This window comes from Odocoileus virginianus, chromosome 23 (assembly GCF_023699985.2).
Source record: "Odocoileus virginianus isolate 20LAN1187 ecotype Illinois chromosome 23, Ovbor_1.2, whole genome shotgun sequence".
Lineage (NCBI taxonomy): Eukaryota > Metazoa > Chordata > Mammalia > Artiodactyla > Cervidae > Odocoileus > Odocoileus virginianus.
The window spans coordinates 18347620-18359635 of NC_069696.1; positions in this window are offsets into that span (position 1 = coordinate 18347620).

Sequence of the window (12016 nt, forward strand, 5' to 3'; positions counted from 1 at the left end):
CCTGAAGGATAGCCGCCAGGGACATGGTCTGAGGAGACGCAGCAGGTCATTCTGAGACTGTTCAGCAAAAGCAGTGTGACTTGTACAGAGCCAGTAATGTTGCCAGAGCAAAAGCAAGGCCAGTGGATCTCAAAAGTACAAAACTAGGACCCAGACCACATAGGCCTTTATAACGCACAGAAAGGAATTTGCATTCTGCTGTGGGAGATTTAAGCAGGTTAGCACATGACCTGATTTATGAAGAAGGTATTTACAAGTAAACATAATAGTTTAGTTTTGAAAAGAGTTTCAATAATATTCTGCATGTATTTTTTCATTTTACAGCCCCCTTTTCCAATGGGAAGTAAGCATTTTTGATAATTTCGTTAATCTCCAGGGATCCCTTTAATGTCCCAAATCAAATATTCTTAGCTTAGGGTTCATGGATTCTTACGGAGCACATGGATGGACTTCAGAAGGTCTAGGAGCCCCCTAAAATTGTGTACTATATGCTTATGTGTGTTTTCCTGTGGTCCCTAACTTTCAACAGATTTTCAAAGTGTTTTATCAGTATACATACAAATAAGAGCTACTTTAAATCTTGGCTGTGTCTTTTTGGACAGTGTGTTAGTCACTCAGTTGTGTCCGACTCTTTGCGACCCCATGGACTGTGGCCTGCCAGGCTCCTCTGTCCATGGGATTCTCCAGGCAAGAATACTGGAGTGGATTGCCATTCCCTTCTCCAGAGGATCTTTCCAACCCAGGGATCAAACCCGGGTCTCCTGCACTGCAGGCAGATTCTTTGTCGTCTGAGCTACGGAGCTACTGCTATTGTCCTAGGGCTTGTGGCTCCGCACAAACGAACTACAGTTCTGGAAGGAAGCAGGTTCTGCCTCAAAGAGGTGATACTATGTTGGAGGAGACACTATTCTGTCAGAATTAGGAGAGAAAATTCTGAGTTTCCCTCTGAAGGAAGTTCTGGGAAGAAAATTGTACCTATGTGATGTGAAAGCTAGTAGATACCTAGGTCATTACCTGATACCATCCCACTCACTTTATATATAAGAAATCGAAGGTCCAGAGAGATTAAGTGGCTTGCCCAAGAATGCACAGCTAGTTAGGAACGAAACTGGGATTAAAAACAGGTTTACTGTCATTCCATACAACGTTCTGTGCTCCTCGTCAGAAAAATCTAGGCCACATATCATACTTAAAAAAGTCTAATGGGAATTAAGTGTTCAGTCTCACTCAATTAAATTAAACAAGAGGCTACAGAAAAACCTGAGTGAACTGTTTGGCCAACCCAATACATGCTCATTCATAAGGAAATGGAAGAAAGGAGGGAGGTGAAAGAGTTCAAAATCATACAGTCCCAGCTCTGAAAGAGATGAAAAACCTCAATGTCAAATTAAGATGTCCAACCGACAAATAGCAACAATACTGTTATCAGTGTATATCTGATCTTTGTGTAGCAGATATGTAAACAGACACAGCAAGTTACAAACACTGGATGATTTTTCATTTATCAATTTGGCAAGGATTTTTAAAATTAGTAACCCCAGGATTGAGTCAAGAGTGTGGAGACACAGAAAAGTAGAAAGAAAAGCAGTGGATGTGGCTGTTACAGAAAGCTGAGAAGAGAGCATTTCAAGAAAGGAAAGAGTGTGTTTCCAGTGAGTTAATACTTAAGGAAGATAAGGTTAAAAAAAAAAGTCTTCCTTGGACTTAGCAACTAAGTGACTCTGAAGAGGGTGGTTTCACCAAAGATGATCTGCAAAGGCAAGATGGCAGTGAGTTCACCAGGGAATGAGAAGGAAGGGAGGAAGTGGAAACAGTGAAATAGAAATTATTCTTTCAGAAACTTCTAATCCCAGTTTCGTCCCTAACTAGCTGTGGATTCTTGGGCAATAGAAACTGTTAAAAGGAAGTGAAAAGCATCCTATCCAGCTTCAGGCAGATGGAGAACATTTCAACCCCACAAAGGTCCTACTGACCTCCTCATTTCCTCCACTGTTGTTATGAGGGTTAAAAACCCAGTATACACCTTGTACAAAGGAGCTGGTCGTTTCCATATTGGATTAACATGGTGATGCTAGTTTATTTTCACATTCCATTTAATTTCTAGTTTCTTTATAGTCGTGATTTGAGATGGTCCTAAAACTCAGTGATCTAAAGAGAACTAGAACTTTTTCTTCAATACTGGCTTCTTCAATACTTCAAACACTGGCTTTACACAAATTTTTAAAAGTACTTTTTAATCAAAATGGTATTTGGCTATTTGATCAGAATATCCTTGGGCTTCCCAGGTAGCTCAGTGATAAAGAATCTACCTACCAACGCGGGAGACACAGGACATGTGGGTTCGACCGCTGGTGGGGAAGATCCCCTAGAGGAGGAAATGGGAACCCACTCCGGTATTCTTGCCTGGGAAGTCCCATGGACAGAGGAGTCTGGTGGGCTGCAGTCCATGGGGTCACAAAAGAGTTGGACATAACAACACAAGCAGAATATTCTATCTTGCTATTTAACCACTGTTGAACAAGAGGTTCAATTACTAAATTACTAAAGGCTGTCCCTAAAGGTATTGCTTACGTTTATAAAAATGAATTATTAATTGAACGTTGTCGTTTTTTAGTCCAGAAAACCAGGGAGCACATTGAAACCTATGCTGACTTACTTGGAAAATGGAAAAACCCATCTAAAAATCGCTCATTCAGGTACCATCGGTTATTCACACCAACTCTCCAGAGCTATTGTGAGGTTCAAATGAATACCAAGGAAGGCACCAAGGATATTGCATAATTCACAGGGTAGATACTCACTACATACCGACTCCTTCCTTTTTAGGAAAGGCTGCACATTGAACAGACTTAAATCTTGAACAGTAGTGTTAATTGGGATATTAAAAGGGAGGGGAAACCCATTCCAGGAAGAGAAAACACAGTTGGAGACACAGCAGGGAAAAGGTGTTTAAAATAGTTTAACTGAAGCAGAACATTTGTATTCAACAGTACATAAATAATAAGCCTGGGAAGCATTTGGGGGCTAGATTACACCGGGCCTCGGTCAAAAAAATTAGCTTTTCTATTTTAAGTAGCATGGAAAAAAAAAATAAGTAGCAGGGAATGATCAGTAATTTGGTTCCTTTTCTAAAACTATGCTTCATTGTCGTTGTTTGATTGCCAAGTCGTGTCTGACTCTTTGCCACCCCACGGAATAGAGCACACCAGGCTTCCCATCCCTCACCATCTCCTGGAGTTTGCCAAAGCTCATGTCCATTGAATCAGTGATGTCATCCAACCATCTCATCCTGTCGCCCCAAACTCCTCATACCCTCAATCTTTCCCAGCATCAGGGTCTTTTCCAGTGAGTTGGTTGTTCACATCAGGTGGCCAAAATATTGGAGCTTCAGCCTCAGCATCAGTCCTTCCAATGAATATTCAAGGTTGACTTCCTTTAAGATTAACTGGTTTGATCTCCTCCTTGCTGTCCAAGGGACTCTCAAGAGTCAAAATTGTGCTTTATTGGCCTTATTTTCTATTGTAAAGCAATATATGTCCATTGCTAAAAGTCTGTCAATTACAGAAAAGTGTAAAGAAGAAAATGTAAGTTACCTTATTCAATGGCTATGCGTGGGAGAGAGACAAAAGTTGTTGTTGGTGGTGGTTTTTTGTTTTTTCGGTGGGGGGGTTGACATTTACCTGAGAACCATTTAACTGACATAGAAAAATATATTCACTGCTGTGGGTTGGGTCACATTATGTGCCTTACCATTTGGAGAATTTGATCCTTAAGATTTTACTTCAAGTATGGAACTTGAGAAAACACTGCTCAACATGTTGACATACAATTTTAGCATTTTCTAAGCTTTTTTCTTTTTATTATATAGAATGCTAAAATATTCTCAGGTCAACTATGTTGGGCTTCCCAGGTGGAGCAGTGGTGAAGAATCCGCCTGCCAGTGCAGGAGACATGGATGAGTCAAGTTCGATTCCTGGCTTGGGAAGATCCGCTGGTGGAGGATCTCCAGCATTCTTGCCTGGAAAATCACATGGACAGAGGGGGCTGGCAGGCTACTGTCCGTGGAGTCACAAAGAGTCAGACATGACTGAGCATGCACGCACACACAAGTTGTTAGATTTCTCACTTTTCATTATTAACAACAGTACAAATGTCATAATTTTATTTTAAAAAACAAAGCATTAAAGGTCTCTGATTCCTTGAAAAATTTCCCTCAAAGCTTATAATGGCATTATAAGTTATGACACAGATTGCCACTTAATAAAGAAGATGAGTTGCAAACATATATAAGTAATAATCTGAAGTACCTTTCACTGCTCCTTGGTTATCGAACTAGTTAACTCATCTTAAAACTACTAGTTAAGGAGTACTCATTTGCTCCCTTTACCAGGGAGTGGTAACAAATATTTACTGAGTGCCTGCTCAGCCTAGTCATTGTACTAGTTAATGTTTATAAACATCTCATTCTACTCATTTAGTCTCAGTTTTTTATTGTTATATCCTTTGTTGGTATTTTGGTTCAGATTTTCTTTTACCATATCCATTTGTTGTTTTGCCAGTAGAAATGAAGTTTATAAATTATGGAAACAGTAAGTAGATTTCAGTAACTTTTTTAATTGCAAAGATTTGCCTGTAAAAATTGGAATTGTGTATTTGGAATGGTTAGATGATCAGTGAGAACTCTTCAATGCTGGAACAAATGAAGTCTGACCTACACATTTACAGGGTACAATGTTTGCTTCTCTTTATTATGTATCTTGCCCTATGATTTCAACCTATAATTTTTAGCCATTTTTTCTTTTAACTTTAATACAATGAAGTTATTTAATTTTTCAAAAAAAATATTGCCACCATCACACTGTTCAAGGATAACCTTTGGGAACATTTGGATGTATCTTCTCCAATTTAAAAGTTTAAACTCAGAAATGGACAGGATAAAAGTTGGATTTTAGGTGGCTTAATTTGACCCCACTCCAGTACTCTTGCCTGGAAAATCCCATGGATGGAGGAACCTGGTAGGCTGCGGTCCATGGGGTCGCTAAGAGTCGGACACGACTGAGCGACTTTACTTTCACTTTTCACTTTCAAGCACTGGAGAAGGAAATGGCAACCCACTCCAGTGTTCTTGCCTGGAGAATCCCAGGGACGGGGGAGCCTGGTGGGCTGCCGTCTATGCGGTCGCACAGAGTCAGACACGACTGAAGTGACTTAGCAGTAGCAGTAGGAGCAATTTGACCAAAGCATATCAGAAAAATTTGAGCAAGGGGACCATAGAACAAGAGAGACCATATTGAGCTAGAGTGACAAGTCAGACATAAGTCAAAAAGAGCCAAGGCTGGTACTGTGGCAATGGACATGAAAAGAAAGCAACAAATACAATAGAACAGAGGGAGGATTGAGAGGACTTGGTGACTCATGAGCTCTGGAGGGTGAAGAAGATAAGTAATTAAAGATGATGTTAAGGTGTCACCTTGGGCAATTTATATAAACTTCAATTTCCTCGTCTGTAAAATAGGGTTAACAATTGTACCTTCCTCATAGGATTGTTGGGAGGATTCAATGGATGACATCTAAAATGCTTAGCACAATCACTGGAATGTATTCCCAGTAAGGGTTAGCTGTTATTGTTTTTATAGCTGTTGAATCTAGATGACTGGGTTAATGATGAAACTCTTAAAAGAAATAGGAAAGTCAGGGTGGAGGTTGGATTGAGGTGGGGGAGGTGGAGTTAAGATATAATCCAGACATGTGAAATTTAGGTTCATGGTGGACTGTGAATCAAAAATATTCAGCAAGTAGCCATCACTGCCCAGTGATGTTTTTGATAACAGGTACATTCTAGGAAGATTACATTCATAAGAAGTAGAGCTATGAAAAGTGGATACCCACTGCAAAGTATTATCTGCCCCTCTCCCCATGGCCTCCATTTATTAGAGAAATTACCTTGACTAATGAGCAATCTCTGTAAGAATTGACTTCCTTGTTGAATGGGTCTCCAGGTAAGACATGTCAAAGTAGTGACGCACCTGGATTTTGGAATCAAATCTGTGACTCTTGACTCTTCTACTTAACTATTATCTGATTGTATAAAAATTAACTCTAGGAAATTCCCTGGCAGTACAGTGGTTAGGACTCCATACTTCCACTGCCAAGGGCCCGGGTTCGACCCCTGGTTGGGGAACTAAGATTACAGAAGCCATGTGGTGTGGCCAAAAAAAGAAAAACTTAGTTTTCTAAGCTTCAGCTTTGTTTACAAAACAGAAAATAAAAATTTCCACCTCTTAGAACTGATGGGAGGATTAAATGGAAATATTAAGTGAAACTCTTACACATTATAAGATGTGACAGAAATACCAAGTATGGCTCTTAGTCCTGTCTTTCCTGTAGGTTATAAGTTGTATTTATACATCTTCTTCCTGTATGATGCCAAACACGAGAAGCACGCTCTACCAACTGCTGACCCCGTTGCCCCCTTGACCTTCGTCTTCGGCCTCTCCCTCTGTCTCAGTCTCTTTGGAATTTTGTTGCCCATGATTGTGAGAAATTCCAGAATGCCAGGCAGGATCTGACATGAACTTGAGCAAACTCCGGGAGACTGGAGGACGGGGAAGCCTGGAGTGCTGCAGTCCACGGGGTCACAAAGAGTCAGACACGACTTTGCGACTGAGCACAAGGCAGGATCTTTGGGGCAAGATGGTCGGTTAGCCTTTGTTCAGAGAGACTGTTAGTTTTCTATTGCTGTTGTAAACAAATGACCACAAACAATGTCTGAAAACAACACAGATTTAATATCTTTGCTTGCTCAGTCTCTCAGTGAAGTCCGACTCTTGTGACCCCATGGACTGTAGCCTGCCAGGCTCCTCTGTCCATGGGATTCTCCAGATAAGAAAACTGGAGTGGGTTGCCATTCCCTTCTCCAGGGGACTTCCCCACCCAGGGATCAAACCCAGGTCTCCTGCATTGCAGGCAGACTCTTTACCAACTGAACTGCGAGGGAAGGCTTTTTATTATCTTATAGTGCTGGAATTCTAAAGTGGGTGTCAGTACGCCAAAGTCAAGGTGTCGGCAGGGCTGTGTTCCCATCTGGAGATTCCAGAGGAAATGCATTTTCTTGTCCTTTCCAGCTCCTGGAGGTGCCTGTGTTCCTTGGCTCCTGGTCCCTTCTTCCATCTTTAAAACCAGCAGCAGTAGATTGAGTTCCTCTCACATCCCCAGCCTTTTCCCCTGGTTCTCCTCTTCCCGCTCTTCCCCTACTAAGGAGCCTCATGATTACATTGGGCTCACCAGGACAACCCGGCATACTCCTGCATTATTAAATCTGCTCATTAGCAACTGGAATTCTCCCTTGCTATGTGGCCTGATAGGAGAAGGCAATGGCATCCCACTCCAGTATTCTTGTCTGGAGAATCCCATGGATGGAGGAGCCTGGTAGGCTGCAGTCCATGGGGTCGCTAAGAATCGGACACGACTGAGCGACTTCACTTTCACTTTTCATTTTCATGCATTGGAGAAGGAAATGGCAACCCACTCCAATGTTCTTGCCTGGAGAATCTCAGGGATGGCAGAGCCTGGTGGGCTGCCGTCTACGGGGTCGCACAGAGTCGGACACGACTGAAGTGACTTGGCAGCAGCAGCAGCATGTGGCCTGATATTCACAGGTTCTGAGCATTAGGACACGACTTTGAGAGGCCATTATGCTGCTGACTACAGAAAGGAAACTTCAGGGAGGTTTGCCCCTGCTTTTTCCCTCTGCCTTGCAGGACCTAATTGATTCATCAAATGATGGGCTGGCAACCACAACTGGAGATTGTAATAGTCACAGTTAGGAGATATTTCACACTAAGATTTTTCTTCTGGTCTACTCCTGACTCAGCTCCATACTGAAAGATATATTTTCATGCAAACACAATAAATAGTAGCTAACTAAAAATTTTCAAAGAAATAATAATCCCAGGGAATATTCTCCAGCATGGAAAAAAAGGTTTATCCTCAATCTTTAATTTTTTGGAAATTTTTTTTAATGTGGATCATTTTTTAAAAGTCTTTATTGAATTTGCTACAATACTGCTTCTGTTTTATGTCTTGGTTTTTTTGGCCATGAGGCAAGTGGGATCTTAACTCCCCGACCAGGGATCAAACCCACACCACTTGCATTGGAAGGTGAGGTCTCAACCATTGGACCACCAGGGAAGTCCCAATCTTTAATTTTCATAAGTGATATCCATTTCATTTCCGACACATTTTTTTATTTCTCTAGAAGAACTTCAACAGCAGTGTTTTCACTTTAGCTTCAATTGATGATGAATGGACAGCAGACTATGGCTTAAGAAAGACAGGTGAAAAATATCAAGTTGCAAAGCAAAGCATGTAAATATATCAGAGACTGGAATTTTTTTGTTTAAAGGGGTAAAAGGCCATCAGTCCTATTTTAGGAGCACCAGGAGTTCAAACACTATAGTTGTAAATGGCTAAAACCTCAATACCTTTGAATTTCACTCTGAAATTGAGTATTCCTGTCTTTTAAGTTCTTCTGTCTGTAATGTATATGTTGTTGTTGTTCATTTGCTAAGTCTTGTCCCACTCTTTGTGACCCCATGGACTGCAGCATGCCACACTTCCCTGTCCTTCACTATCTCCCAGAGTTTGCTCAAATTCATATCCATTGAGTCGGTGATATCATCCAACCATCTTGTCCTCTGTCAGCCCCTTCTCCTTAGGCCCTCAATCTTTCCCAGCATCAGGGTCTTTTCAAATGAGTCGGCTCTTTGCGTTAGGTGGCCAAAGTATTGGAGCTTCAGCATCAGTCCTTTAAATGAATATTCAGACTGATTTCCTTTAGGATGGACTGGTTTGATCTCTCCACTGTCCAAGGGACTCTCAAGAGTCTTCTCCAGCATCACAGTTCGAAAGTATTAATTCTTTGATGCTCATCCTTCTTTATGGTCCAACTCTCACATCCATATGTGACTACTAGAAAAACCATAGCTGTGACTATATGGACCTTTGTGGGCTTATCATTTCAGTTCAGTCTATCATTTATGTCCGACTCTTTGGGACCCCGTGGACTGCAGCACGCCAGGCTTCCCTGTCCATCACCAACTCCCATAGCTTGCTCAAACTCTTATCCATCAAGTCGGTGATGACATCCAACCATCTCGTCCTCTGTCGCCCCCTTCTCCTCCTCCCTTCAATTTTTCCCAGCATCAGGATCTTTTCCAGTGAGTAAGGTGACCAAAGTATTGTCGGCATATAAATGAGCTCAGAATAAACAGGTCCAAATCTCCAGTGAAAGTAATTTTTAAAAATTTTAATAATTGATCTTAATTTTCTAGGGGCGAAGAGGCTAGTCTTAGTATGTAACCAAAAGGATATTTAGCTTGAATATCAGAAGAGGCCAGCACTGAATTGTTTGATGACTTTGGACAGGACATTCAAGAGAGTGCCTATAAGTCCTGAGCATCTCTATTCCCAAGCACTGTGTTTACGTACACTATCTCACTTAATTCTCACACCATAGGGGGGCATTGTTATCCCCATTTTAAAGATGAGGAATTGAGTCTCTAAGATGTGAGGAGACACTCACAGTCACAGCTAAAGAGGGACAGCACTGGGATTTAAATCCAGTTCTGCCTGCCTCCAGAGTTTACACATCCTCTCTTCACCACCCTCAACTGCTCTTCCTGAGCCCCAAGATTTCTCATCTGCAAAATAAAGGATCTGAGCCAGCCAGTCTCTGATGCCCGTCCCCCTTCTCACTGTATGACCTTCATGGTTGGGAAGGGAAAGGGTGATCAGGAAGGGGTCTCAGGCACTAGGGGGGCAGGGGGAGCATCTTTCTCTCCTAACTGGGAAAGCACTAAAAACTTGTGTCCTGCCTGTACCGTCCTGACTCCCTACCTGTGAAAGGAGGCTGCCGCTGACAATGGCACCAACAGTGACAGGACTCCAACGCCCACCACTATAAAAAAAAAACAGGTCAGGACTTGGGGGTCCAGTGGTTAAGACTCCATGCTTCCAATGCAGGGGATGTGGGTTCAATCTCTAGTTGGAGAACTAAGATCCCACATGCCGTGGCATCCAAAAAAAAGAGAAGAACTAGGTTTTCTAATTTTCCTCTGTGAAACCACTTTTTTTTTTTTAATGAATTTGCATTTCCTGAAACAAATTCATCAACACTTATTGTTGAGACTCTTCTCATGCCCATACTGGGTTAAATTGTATTGAAAACTGGCCAGGAAAAAACAACAAGAGGTAGTCTGTAGTCTCAGGGAATTCACTGTTAACACACAAAGCAATTTCTAGAAGATAACAACCAGGACTGGACTATAGTCTAGACAATAGATACTGGGTTGGCCAAAAGGTTCACTCAGGTTTTTCTGTACCATCAAATGGAAAAACCTGTAGGAACTTTTTTTGGCCAACCCAGTACTACAGGAACCAGAGACGGGGGAGACCAACGTGGCTGTAATACTCAGAGACGGCTTCATGAGAACTTGGGCAAAGACACTGTTCTTAACCTTGCCTTCTAGACGTCTTTCCTGGCCTCCTCTGTCATTGTGAAATCCTGGTGTGAACCTTTCACATAGTTCAAAGATTCTTGGTTTTGGAGTACGCAGTGATAGACTACATATCACGTCATCTGAAGGCCACTTCACCCTCATTGGCACATAGGGGAGGGGTAAAACCCTCACGGTATGCAAACACCGTCATGGAGACTTGCTCCGAGCCATGGGAGGTTTCATGCAAAACCAGTTTCTCAATAGGGCAAATGTTGTGCAAAGATGTAAGAGGCTTGAGAAACTGGTTCAAGGCAAAACCTGTCACAGCAAGAACCAGATTTGAATGGGGACACTTTCTTGTCTGTGTCAGCTATGGTCTGCCTCACCTGGGCTCAAGAATTTCCCCAACACTTTGGCCCAGAGGCCAGAGGCCCCTGTCTCACCTACTAGGAGCCTCTTACCCTTACCCCCATTCGTCTGTCCACCCTCATGTGCCACTCTGTCGATAAGAGAAGCTTTTTCAGAATTCCAGATCCTTTCTTACCCTCAGACAACTAAGTACCGTGTCCCATTCTCCAAATTCCACTCTCAATACAATCTGAAAAAGCATATTATCCGAAGAGATAGTCTGAGTTGATAAGGTCATCTAGTAGTTCAAATATTCATTACACTTACTCTGTATTCTGAAACAATGCTAGACTGAGGAATATCTTCCAAACTAGTTTAAGTCATAAAGCAAACACACAAGAAACAGCACCTAAGAGTGTTGTTGTTGTTGTTGTGTAGTCGCTAAAGCATGTCTGACTCTTTTGCCACTGCATGGACTGTAGACCACCAGGCTCCTCTGCCCATGGATTCTCCAGGCAAGAATACGGGAGCATGTTGTCATTTACTTCTCCAGGGGACCTTCCCCACCCAGGGATCAAACCCTGCATTGGCAGGTGGGTTCTTCACCACTAAGTCATCTTGGGAGCCCATCTAAGAGTGTACCAGATGCTAAATTGAGGGTCACTGGTTTGGAAAAGTGAGAAATCAATTTGTACAGAAGAGATGAGGGCAAGTTTCATGGAGGCGGGATTTAGGATGGACTTTAGAGAATAGGAAGACTTTGGATAGGCAGAGAAGAGAAATTATGAAAATCTAGAAAAGAGATGTACCATAACCAAAGGCAAGAAAAGTGGGAGACATATTCATGAGAAGCCAAGGTAGTCAGCATGTCTGGAGGACAAGGTGCACAAGAATGTCCACAGCAAGAATCAGTGGGAAATGAGATCACAGGCTAAGATGAATTCATCAACAAAGCTAGCAAACGTTTACTAAGTGCTATCAGGTGTCAAGCTCTGTGCTAGGACTCTGGCACATAATAACAGCTTATACCCATCAGAGCTTATGTTGTGTCAGGCGCTATGTTAAGCACTTTACATTCATTATCTCACTGAATTGTCACTATAGTTTTATGAAGTATTGCACTGGTTGTATCTTCATTTTACAGATGAAAAAGATGAAGTGCAGACAGG